Below are 12,699 nucleotides of genomic sequence, written 5' to 3'. Positions count from 1 at the left end.
TGGTTGGAAGATACTTTCCAATACGTTGTTGCATTCAAAGAGAAAATAGAAATGATATGAAATGTTTGAATCCCACTATCACATATATAGGTATCCTCTTTTACTTCTAATTGTCATTGCTACCTCTCAAAAGGTTGAAATAAGGTAGCAGAGTTTGTAAGGAATCATTCTTTCAAAGAGCATGGTGACCTTTATCATCTGTCCTCACAGCACCTGCAGAAGAGCAGACATTATTCTCACTTAACAGCTGACAAAACAGTCACAGAAGGTGAAGTAACTCTCTCAGATGATGTTTCTTTATACTCTTGTTAGCAGTGACCTTACTCTGTTGAATTCTTTGAGGTACAAGCACTTCTTAGGAAAAAGACATGCTTAAATTCTGACTAGCTTCCTTAACAGAAGAGTTTAGAGCATTGCTTTAGCACAATCAAGCAAGTTATCAACAATACCATTGCTTATATTATAGATTATGCAACATATGAAAAGAATGTAGCATTTATCCGTATTTAAACTTCTGATTGCCTGGTACTATTGGTAAGTCTTTTATAAAAAAGAAACACTTTAAATAGGATACCAAGTCTTTATACCTTTTTCACTCAAAAAGAAAGCAATAACCTTTATTGTAATAACATTTATTAATTCTACTTATCACAGCAAATCAATGGAAGTTATTGTCGAATTCCATGATGAAGATAATACTAACCGGAAGTGAGCCATATTTCTCTTCTATTTGATCACATAAAACTCATGTACTAAATAATTAATTACAGTCTCGCAGTAGTTTATATGCTAATTGACTTGTGGTTACTTCAGGATACTGTTTCCCCTAACCCTTCATAAGGACATCCTATTTACCATTAGAGTCTAGTTTTATATAATACTTCCCTGACTTCCACTGAACATGGGTGGGCAAAAAATAATCTAGTGCTTGCCTTGCAAGCATGAAAAACTGGGTTCAGTCTCCTAAGACCCACACTGAAAGTAAAAGCCAGGAAGCCAGGGAGACAGTGTAATGGGTATCATACTTACTGTGCAAGCATGAAGACAAAAGTATGTAGTGGTAGGCATCTGTGTGTAATCTCGTGGGGCTGGAAAGAGGATTTACTGGTTGAGAGTAAGAGTTCTGGTGCTCTTCCTGAATAACTATCTTCAGCTCCCCTCATCCACATGAGGAGCCTCACAACAGCATATAACTCCAGCTCTGGAGAATCAGGTGCCCTCTTTAGAGCATCTCCATACATGGCACATATGTACATATAAAATAACAAATAAATAAATCTTAAAAAATAAAATGAAACAGAATTTTAGTGGTACATTCCTGAGCTGTGGAGTTGACAGTGGGTAGACCCCAGGGCTTCTTGGCTAGTTAGTCACTCTAGCATAATTCAGAAGCTCCAGGCCATTGAGAAACATTGTCACAAAATAAGGCAGACGGGCTGTGAAGATGGCAAAGGGAGTGATGTGTGTGCTGTTTTAATATCTGGGTTTGGATCCCAATCACCCATGCAAATGCCAGGTGATGTGGCAACCTGCCTGTAATCCCAGTGCTCAGTGGGCAGAGTTGGAATTTTGGGGGAAAAGTTCACTGGCTAGACTAGCAGAACCACAAGTTCTGCTTTAAATGAGTCTTTGCCTCAATGTATAAGGGGAGATTGTTCAAGGAAGACACTCATTGTCAACCTTCAGCTTCATATGCACATGCCACACATGTGTACCAACATAAAGGAATGCATACACACCGAGAGAGAGAGAGAGAGAGAGAGAGAGAGAGAGAGAGAGAGAGAGAGAGAGAGAGAGAATTCCTGAAGTATAAAACCCATATTGTTGTCTGGCCTTTAAATACATTTGCATATACATGCACATGTACACTGTCAAAAACATATGAACTGTCACATCAAAAAAACACCAACAGACACATAAAATGTACATTATAGTGATATATTTAACAAGAGGAAAAATGGGGAAGTACTTTAATTCCATATAGGTGCATCATTTCAGTAGAGAAATGACTGAGAGGCAATTATCTTCATTCTAATGACATTTATCAATTCTACTTATAACAGCACATCAATGGAAGCTTTTAATACCAATAGGAAGTGAGCCGTACATCTCTTCTACTTGATCACATAAAACTCATTAATATTACTATATACCTTCTTTTTGTGTGAAAAAAAAAGCTAGATAGTAGGTTCAATTGCTAATATCATCAAATGCCCCAGTGCTGTTCTTCTGTCTGTCTATGTAAAATATCCTAACCATTCTACCTGTTTGTCTGTGTTGTATTCATCCAGTATGGCCTACAAAGACTAAGCTGTTTAATGCTTGGTCCTTATCAATGTTTTTTTACTATTCTCTGCTCTTAGTTATTGTGCTACATCACATCAGTCATCCCAAGTCTAAAGGGCATGCAGAGTGCTGAGAAATGAATTCTTAAAATCTACTAGGTCAAAGAAATAGTTCTTTTACACTTCACTGCATTATATCTACCTAACTTCCTCTTAACAATTTTCTTCTCTTTAAAGATTTGTTGATTTTATTTTATGTGTATGGGTATTTTTTCTTTTTTAAAAATTATCTATCTATCTATCTATCTATCTATCTATCTATCTTTCTTTCTTTCTTTCTTTCTTTCTATCTACCTACCTGCCTACCTACCTACCTATTTATTTATTTATTTAATGGCCAGGCCACAGTTTTTCCTCTCTCCTGTCTTCCCATCACCTACCCTACTCCCTATTGCTGCCACACCTCAATCCACTTTTCCATTTCTGTCTTGAAAGGGGCAGGCCTCTCTTGGGTGTCAACAAAGCATGGCATATCAAGTTTCTGTAGAACTAAGCACCCCCCTTGTATTAAGACTGGGCAAGACAACCCAATATGAGAAATAGGGCCCCAAGAGCCAGCCAACGCATTAGAGACAGCTGCTGCTCCCATAATTAGTAGTCCCCCAAATAGACCAAGCTATATAACTGTCACATAAGCCTAGGTCAACCCCATGCAGGATCCCTGGTTGTTTGTTCAGATGTTATGAGTTCCTATTAGCCAGGTTAGTTGTTTTGCCCAGCCTTTAAAGGCTAGGCTCAACAATTTTCTTGACAGTGGAGTTTACTTGTTTATGGCATATCCACAATGTTTACTTGAGTGTAGAAAAGAAGAGGTCATCTATTGGTGTTTTCTATTAGAAAGTTCTATTTATACTGACATTTTCAAATGCTTTAGAATGTCAATGTGTACCAAAATGTGTACCAACAATAATGTTCCCAATAATTACTGAGTAAGTAAGCAAGCCATATTTGTATTTTCCCGAAGCTAAATCAAATACTTTATATGACTGAAGTGAATCTTTACAAAATATTAATTTCTTCACAATTTTACTTAAAAATCTAGAAGAGATAGCTTTTATTAAAGAAAACAAATATTTGGAAGCAAGGTAGAGAAAGTCCATCTTCTGCATAAGCCTGTGGTACAGAGGGTTGCTCAAAAGGTTGGTGTTTGGACCAGAATACTCTTAATGATTCCTTTAGGACATTCCATGAAAACTATATGGAGGTCTAATGCTTTGAAACAAGTTTGGATTTATGCAAGAGGATCATCACAAGTATAAGGTCTGCCTGGAGTACATAGTGAGGGTCTTTTTCACAGACAACAAAGCAGAGGAAGCACCTTCACCTTGTGGAGTTGAAAGAGGCCAGTGAGGAAAGGGAATGGATCCATCTCCAAGGAGAATCCATGTAAGCAAGGAGCTCCATCTGAAGGCAGCTCTCACTGTGCTTCTGAGATGCTCCATATTGTGCTCGGTAGGGAGTCCTGGGTGTTAAACCCCAGAGCCTCTCTTTCCTTTTAGATCTGGAACCTTCAATCCAAAGAGTCCATGTTCACTGTGAGCTACTACAGAAAAGCTCTGACTTTGTGGAGACCCTAAGAGCTTCTCTGAAATTTCTTTTATGCAAAAGTCTTATGACATAGGACATTTCTATTGAATTTTTCTCTTTATTCCTGGAAGTGAAATACAAAAGTACACTGGTCTTGATATAAAGAAGAGAAAAGGAAAAAGAAATTTCCATCTCAATCTTTTTCCTGGGACTTAAATGTTTCGTGGAGTGAGAGGTGGTGACAGACATTTCTTGCAGCTCTAAGCTTTTGCTCTTACAGTAACATATTCAGTTAGCTTTGATCCAAAACCTACTATGTACCAAGAGCATAGCAGGAGAGGCTCACTTGTATGTTCTTACTTGAAAACTTGGCAACCTTATTCCTAGGTAAGATATCCAATCCACTGCAAAAGAAATGGAAGGTAACAGAATCAGGGTGGGATTTACATTGTTATGCCTTCAGCTGCCTGTGTGGGGGGAAGGAAAATGTTTGGAGATTTCTTTTAAATTATTCAATCTGTCAATGGTCACTAAAGCACAATAACATACCATAAAAATGTTATAAGCAGTAAATGGAAACTACTCAAAATACTACTGTGTTATTAGCTTGAACAGGAGTAACTGTGCCTTTGAAAGTCTTATGGAAGTTTTGCATTGTGTTGCTATGGGACGTCTTGTATGCTGTGAATATATGTTGCTATCATTGATTGATAAATAACATGCTGATTGGCCAGGAGCAAGACAGGAAGTATAGGCAGGAAAAAGAGGAAGGAGAATTCTGGGAAGTGGAAGGCTGAGGTAAAGAGACACTGCCAGCCACCACAATGGGAAGCAGATGTTAAGATACCAATAAGCCACGAGCCACGTCACAACATATAGATTAATAGAAATGGGTTAATTTAAGATATAAGAACAGATAGCAAGAAGCCTGCCATGGCCATACAGTTTATAAGTAATATAAGTCTCTGGGTGTTTTTTGGGCCTGAGTGGCTATAGGAGCCAGGTGGACATAGGAATACTCCAGTTACACTGTGTGCTCAACTTTTGAGTGTTTATCCCAATAACAACAACAAACAATCCACAGACTGGTAGAAAATCCATGCTTTCACATTATGAGAAAGGCCCCTAAGACCACCAAAGACCTTTGAGATCAGTATTTAACACAGCACAACCCTTAAAGACAAAAGCCCTCTCTGGGGGTTTAAAAGATAGGTGCTTCAGAACACTTAACGCTCTACCAGAAGACCTGAGTTCTCTTTCCAGCACCCACATGCCAGCTCACAAACATCTATTAACTCCAGTTTCAGGGAAACCCATGTCCTCTTCTGGCCTCTGAAGACACCAGAAACACACATGGTGCACAGGCATACATACAGGCAAAACCCTCATACACATAAAAATAAATAAATCTTTTTAAAAATCTCATTGTGATCTCTTATGGGTACACTCACTGTGCTTTACATTATACAGCCTGAAATGAGGTCAACTCCACACGCAGGTGTATGGAGATCCCTGAGTCAGAGTCTAGCAGCATTAGGGCAATCTCATTAAATACATCCATGTCTAAGCCTTGTTTTCCTTGATTAAACTTGATTAAACAGAACAATCTTAACAGTACTATTTTGTGAACTGAGTAAGACAAGGCATACAAAATGCTTAGTACACATTCAAACTTATACGAAACACTATGGTCTTTATTGGTCCTAAAGTTAATAATAAAATAAAAGCATATTTATCTGTTCCATATTAACATACATACACACATAAAATATTATGTATTAACCTTTATTGCTAATAATTTTCTAGTTGAGGGCTGAATATGCAGTGATTTTTTTCTTTTAAAACCCTACATTTATCTTAAAATCCAACACGGATTCATTTTATTATCCTTAAAAGCATTTTTTTTCCATCCTCCTTAGAGTGCTTGGATATTTCTACTCTAAAGTAATATGTTTAATCTGTTTCTTCAGTTTTCATCCACCAGGGTAAATAAATCATGTATGCTTTCTCTTCACCTGAATTGGAAGTACTAAACACATTTCAAACTGGACACTGTAGCCTAGATCATCTACAATTTACCATTTGGTAGTGTGGCAGAATCTGTCCACAGCAGATCTCACAGTGATAGAACAAATAATCTAACATGTTACTCAAATATTTTTATTTGACAAGCAGTGTTGTAGTTCTATGTTGAATTTTCTAAAATGGAAATCAAATTATTGTTGAACTCTACTTTGAAAATCAGTGATTATGAAAAAATTATGGATGTTTGTCTCTGAATAAAAAGAAAACTGTCCACATGCTTGTAATGTTTAAGGGCCTAAGCTACCTTTCTGAAAGAAGGGAATTAATTAGACAAAGATACTCCCATTTTCAAGGATCACATGGCTTTTATGAGCCATTATTCTGAAACTATACTGACATTCAATAATAAACACACATTTTGACAAGATAACAGATTCCACACACAGTTGAATTATTTTTGAAATGTAAGGAGTAAGATATTCAAAGTATTTTCTTCATATTTTGAGTGTATTTAACTATTTTGTCATTCTATAATTTAGAAGAAAAACATCCACATTATATGATTGATCTGGAAATATAACTATGACATGAGTAGATGTAGGAAAATAATAAAATGTATAAAATTAAGAGAATTTTCAGTAGCAACTGATATTGTAAAAAATGTCTCCTTCTTGCTAAGTCAGATGCCATAGAAATGATGTCTTAAGGGCTGGAGGGGGCCTCCGTGGATAAGAGCACTGGGTGTCGTCCTTGTGCAGGACCTAGGATCAGTTCCTAGTACCCATATGGTTGCTCACAAGCATCAGTAACTACAGTTCCAGGGAATCAGACACTTTTTTCCTTCTCAGGCACTTACACTCATGTGGTACACATACAATACACAGGCAAAACAGCCATACACATAAAATAATAACAAACAAATTTCCTTTAACAGGTTCTTGGGATTCCTCCCAACAGTCTCTGTTTAAAATATGCCTTTGTTTAGGTTATCTATAAAAGTGACAGGACAGCATGCATCTTAAGGAATGCTCAGTATGATGACTGAAATTTGAAGTAAGGACTTCAGATAGGACATAACCAGCAGTTAAATTAACATCCTGATGATAAAGTGCCAAACTAAGCATCATAATGTTCATAATTTACCCAGGTTCTTTGAGGACTCAAGATACTCTGAGAATTCTTCCTGTGAAAATTGTCCTTTCCTACCCTGCTCTTTTGGACGAGTAACAGAGCTTAAGAGGGCAGATTAATATACCTACACTATTGTCACTTGTTTAAGATGCTGTAGGCTGTTAAATACTCATCTCAGTAGAACTGAGCCTATTACTGCCAACTGGAGTGATCTAGGACCACCAAGGAGACCAATACTAAGACATAATATGAATCCATCTATGAAAAGACATATTTCTTCCCTCTTTGCAGTTGCTATGGTAACAATTGAACTGAATTTAAAATTTTACTCAAACTGTTTTTGGTAGACAGATATTTGAAATTAAGAAATACAGAAAATATATTGGTCTACTCCTAGGACTAGTGAAATTAAGTCATGGATCTTGGAGGAGCACCTACAACCACACTTTACTAAAACAGCATAATCTCTAACTACTCTAAATATTTGTCACTGTAGAAATAGGAGGGAGAAATGATGCAACTATATTATAATCTCAAATCTAAACGAAAAAGTAAAATACAAGACACATAGAAAAATTACTATATTCATGATAATGTTACTACTCTCTTGATAGATTCAAATGAGACTCCTTTCCAGGCTATTTCAATACTAACTTGTCAATCAGCTTGTTGCAGATGCCCAATTTACTAACAGACTGATATGAAAAATACCTAATATAATAACTTTCAACATTGTGAATTTGGTGTGACTGATGGCTAGAAACCCCTTTATTTACCACACTTACTGCAAGGAAATTGGCCTTAATCAATTATTTTATACTCTGGTTCTTTAAGATATTTCTTTCTATCGTAAGTGTGGGTAAGAGCAGAAGTTAATCTATTCTGTAGGTATCTGTATACAAATATTCTGAGAATGTTTAGCAAAAGGCCCACGTGTTTCCTTGAGTGCTAGGATGGTTCAGTCTGTTCTGTGTTTCTAAACAAAACAATGAGGCAGAACACTTCTGTAAAGGAAGACAAATGTATTTGGTTGATAGTTTTAGAGGTTGAAAGCAGGCATCCCTATGTCTTTGTCTTTGGTAAGGTTATTTGGATGTCATAACATGGCAAAGGGGTCTTATAGTAGAATAATAATCAAGAATCCAAGGTGTATATTTAGAAGAGAAGTAAAAAACCAGGAGGCCCCAGGATCACTTTTTGGTTCTATGTAGCTGTCATAGGAACTAGTCTACTCTGTGAGACACTTAAGAAGGTCAGCCTTAATCCTTGATAGTTACCCATTCTACTCAAATTGCCAGGATGTCTAACTTCTTGGTTTCTCTGAGATATATTGGATGGAGAATTGTCTTAGGCCACAAATTAAATCCGGGCTATCCAACTAGTGACTTGTAAGTTATAAAGCATACATATATATTTATTTTGTATGATACCATGTCATGGTGACATATTCTGTGCCCTCTTTGATACAAAAATAGACTTCGAGCAGAGACTAACATACAGGAATTTTTCTTTTATAATAATGGGAACAGTCCTGTCCCAACGTAAGCAGCTCATCCCTAAGGCTAGAGGATGCTTTGATAGGAATGTCAAAAGTTATTCTAACAGTGATAGATGTAAGCTAATCATTTCATCCCCATTAACTCTTTCATGTTTGTTTGATATTGGAAATATTCTACTCCAATGTAAAATGTAGTTACAAGAAAAATCTATGCACAAACAAATCCAAAGCAAACAGGATGCAGAATTGTCCAGAGTCAGACCTGCCAACCCATTCCTGTTTACATCAGAAAAGGCCCAGGTTTCTTAGGAGGTATAAAGTGACTCCTTTAATTTCATAGGCAATGAACACTCTGTCTTACCAAGAAATCTAAAATATGAAAACATCTGAAGTCTTGGAAAGTAAGAAGAAAGAGATCCTTTTGAGTCAAGCTGAGACAGTCGGCCATTGTTGAGCTAGCTGCTACAGGAGTATTTTTTCTGTATAGGTCTCTGACTCTCACTCTATTGTACATGTTTATGTATGTGCATATGATATATAGGAATAATGTTCAAGTTCTACACTTTCTTTGTTCTCACCCACTCCACTATTCTAACCTGTGATCCTATAAAATTAGACAAACAAACAAACAAACAAACAGAAATCATGAACAACTAACTTCAGGTAGAAACTTTTGTAGGGACAGATGAAGGAACAGGAACAGGGAAAGAAATCAGCTTGGCATTCAGTATATTCCCAGGGTGACTTTTCTAAAACAATCCCTTGTCATTTGGCTGACAATTTCCTATCAAACCAAAGGCAAGGATCCTCCATGAGAAACAATGTGTCATGTTATTCTCTTGGTAGAGCATCTGTTGCCACTGCTACATTTCTCTGCAGCAAGTGCCATCTAATCAAATTAAATTTACTAGCAGAGTATTATTTTAATGCTTAATTTTTATTTGGATCTAATGCAAACCATCCCATGAGGTGAAGATATTAAGCATATGGAAGATGGGCTTTGATACCCTTTCAGGTAGATTATTTTCCATTTTCATCACCAACCTGGGGAAATTCTAAACAACATGGAACATAGAAACTCTTTTTGTGATAATTGTACAAAACATGTACTGACCACCTGTTCATTCTAGATCAGGTATTAGGCTTTCAGGATGTGTTTGTGAAGGAGGAGTCAAAGGTTTATTCTCCTCTTCCATCTCCCATATATTTCTGCAGGCAAATACTTGACTCATCTGCCCTAGGAAAATACTGTGGTAAACATGCACTAGTTTATTCTCAGTATTGCTTCTTCTTTCTCTGTGGGAGGTGAATCATTCAATTAGTGCCAGTGGAAAGCATATGTGGAAAATACTAAACTAAGTTACTCATAAATGAAATTTCATATCTTAGAACCAGACATGCCACTTGCTGTTGGTTCCAAACCATGTCAATGTCATGGATCAACAAAAGTCTTGACTGAAGAGTTCTCCCTCATCTGTTACCTCTTGGCTATGGTGCTAATTATTCTTCTATCATCCATACTGACTGACAACTAGATCTCTGACTACCTCTGGCTACCAGATGTACCTATATGATATAAGCATGATCAATAAGAACTTTCTATAAACCTTCCAGAAGACCCCTGGAGAAAATCAATGTATTTACTGAAACGGACAAATAAGAACATTGAGTTTCTTATTTCTCTTCTCCATGCTTTGTTCTCAAATTTCTCTGTACAAGATGAAGGCTCCCTTCCACCCCATGGAGTGCACCAGCTGCTAGCTCTTATAGACAGCCAGATTTGAATTATGGGAGTGTGGTGATAAATTCCAAGTGTCAAATCAATTGAATTAATAAGTATCTAGGGACACATCGAGGTCTATAGTTGAGGACATATACAGAGAGGTTTAATTAAGAGGGTCAGAACCACTCTGAATGTGAGCAGTGACCATTTCATGAGCTGGGGTCCTGGACTATGTATAAAGAACAAAGGAGAGGGTTAAATGAGCACCAGCATTTCTTTCTCTCTAGTTCCTGTTCTGCCATAATGTGAGCAAGCTCAGGTGGCCAGAGCTGTGAGTCATACTGGCTTCCACATATTTCCCAAACAATAGACTGACTGTGCTCCCATAAGTCATGAGCCAAGTTAGCATTTCTTCACTAAGTTGCCTTAACTTGTTATTTTTATCACTGGAGAGAGAAAAGCTACTAGCAAAAGGAAGCCATAGAAGACCAGAACAAAAGGGAGGAAGAGGAGGAGGAGGCATGCTGGGGAGAAGAAGGGAGGAGGAAGGGAGGAGGAAGTGGAGGATTTATTTCCTCCTTCTCCCTCACCTGGAATGCAGAGGTTGCTTTCATTCTGATAGCTGTAACTCCAGTACACCAGTCTGCTCTTATAATGGAAAGGACCCATTCACTGGTCCTTGTAACTAATCACTCCACTTCATTCTAGACCTCGGGACTTCTAACAATTGCCGCTCTGCTAGCATGGACTTCTTTCCCACTGTCCCTAGTTATTTATCAAACTGCCTGAAACTTACAAATACTTTTGATATTAAATGCTCCACCCATGAACTCTCACCAACATGACTGCCCAAACATGAGCTGGGTAAAGATGGCATCAATGAACCTGTCAAACTGGGTGGAGGAAGGCACACAGGGCCCTAACTCTACACAAAGAACTATTGGCAATGGAGGAAACTGGGAATGGAAGAGGTGGTATCCTTCCCCAGGGAAGAACACAACAATTGGTTGTCTAGTGCCAAATGTTCAACCCTGAAATGTGTATAGGTAGCATTATATGGACGGAACAGGTTATATTTAGGAGTATATGTGTATATACATATATATCATTTTCAAAATATTCATCATATACACATATACATATATACATGTAGTAATAATTAGTGAAAAAAGAGGTCATGAAGTTGAAGGAGAGTAAGGAAGGTTACATGGGAGAGTTAGGAGGAGAGAATGGGAAAGAAGAAATGTAATTAAATTATAATCTTAAAATTTGTTTTACACTTTAAATAGATTCATAATCATTTTTTTTTCTGACCATGCCATTGCTTCCTACCAGATATTTTAGGCTAATGTATATCACAACACCATGAGAACAAGCTTTAGTCTGATAATGACCAGTTATGTACCTTGTAGAGAAACGATACATCTAATTTAAAACTCATTGATGAAAATAGAGCTAAATAATAAAGAAAAAGATAGTCACCTAAAAACCACTTTACAGTTGTGGCTACAGCAACGCCTGAAGCCAGTGAAACCCCTGGACCTTCTAGGTGTATGATTTAATATATTTTCATTTTCTCTGAGGTAGCTTAGATTGGGTTTTTGACATTTGAAACTGAAAAGAGAGGTCTAGCAGCTGTAATGAAATATATGCAGTGCTGAGAACTACGAATTCTGCAACATCAATAAAAATAATAAGGTTTATGAGAAAAATAGGATTGAGGGCAAAACATCTGAAATCTGGACAACTGCTACTCTTTGTCTCCTCACTAGAGAAAGCAACCTTAATGTTATTTTGGCTGAACAGAGAAGATGTAGTTCCAACCTAAATAAGCCACAGTTGGTAATGTTGCACAGAGCATGGTCAAGACAATGTTTATGATCAAAACTGGTTCTTAGAGAAGGTGATAGGTGACATGTAGTGTGAACATGTAGGACAGTAGAAAACAAAAACCTGCCATCAGAATCTGTGAAGTAAGTGTACTTTGCCTTTAACTATTACTTGATGGCATACGACCATAATTGACTGAGAAAAAGGCATGAATGAATGTGATTCCCACGTTATGCTGACATCATTGCCTTATTTACAAGTAATTCTCACAGAGAAAGCATGTGTTCTACCAGGGTAGACTGCACTCCTGTACAGCTATTTTGGTGGTGTTTTCGAGACAGGGTTTCTCTGTGTAGTTTTGCGCCTTTCCTGGAACTCACTCTGTAGACCAGGCTGGCCTCGAACTCACAGAGATCCACCTGGCTCTGCCTCCCAAGTGCTGGGATTAAAAATGTGTACCACCACTGCCCAGCTCTACAGCTATTTTTTAAACATCTGCTTAGCTGTTCTACTGGGGACACAGCAGGTAGCACATGCTATATTTATTTTAACCAGTAGTTACCTCTAAGTGCTTTAAAAAATGTCCATGTGTTTTCAAACTCCTTACAAATGCTTTGTCT

The 12,699-nt window shown here is 37.4% G+C and overlaps 1 protein-coding gene across 1 annotated transcript in view; it reads right to left on the bottom strand.

Annotated features, from left to right (window-relative positions):
• The window catches only part of Grm7 (glutamate metabotropic receptor 7), a 918,190-nt gene that overhangs the window by 705,360 nt on the left and 200,131 nt on the right, over window positions 1-12,699 (bottom strand). The gene's annotated exons all lie outside the window — the stretch shown is intronic.

This window comes from Onychomys torridus, chromosome 3 (genome assembly GCF_903995425.1).
Source record: "Onychomys torridus chromosome 3, mOncTor1.1, whole genome shotgun sequence".
Lineage (NCBI taxonomy): Eukaryota > Metazoa > Chordata > Mammalia > Rodentia > Cricetidae > Onychomys > Onychomys torridus.
This window is presented reverse-complemented; position numbering and strand designations above follow the sequence as displayed.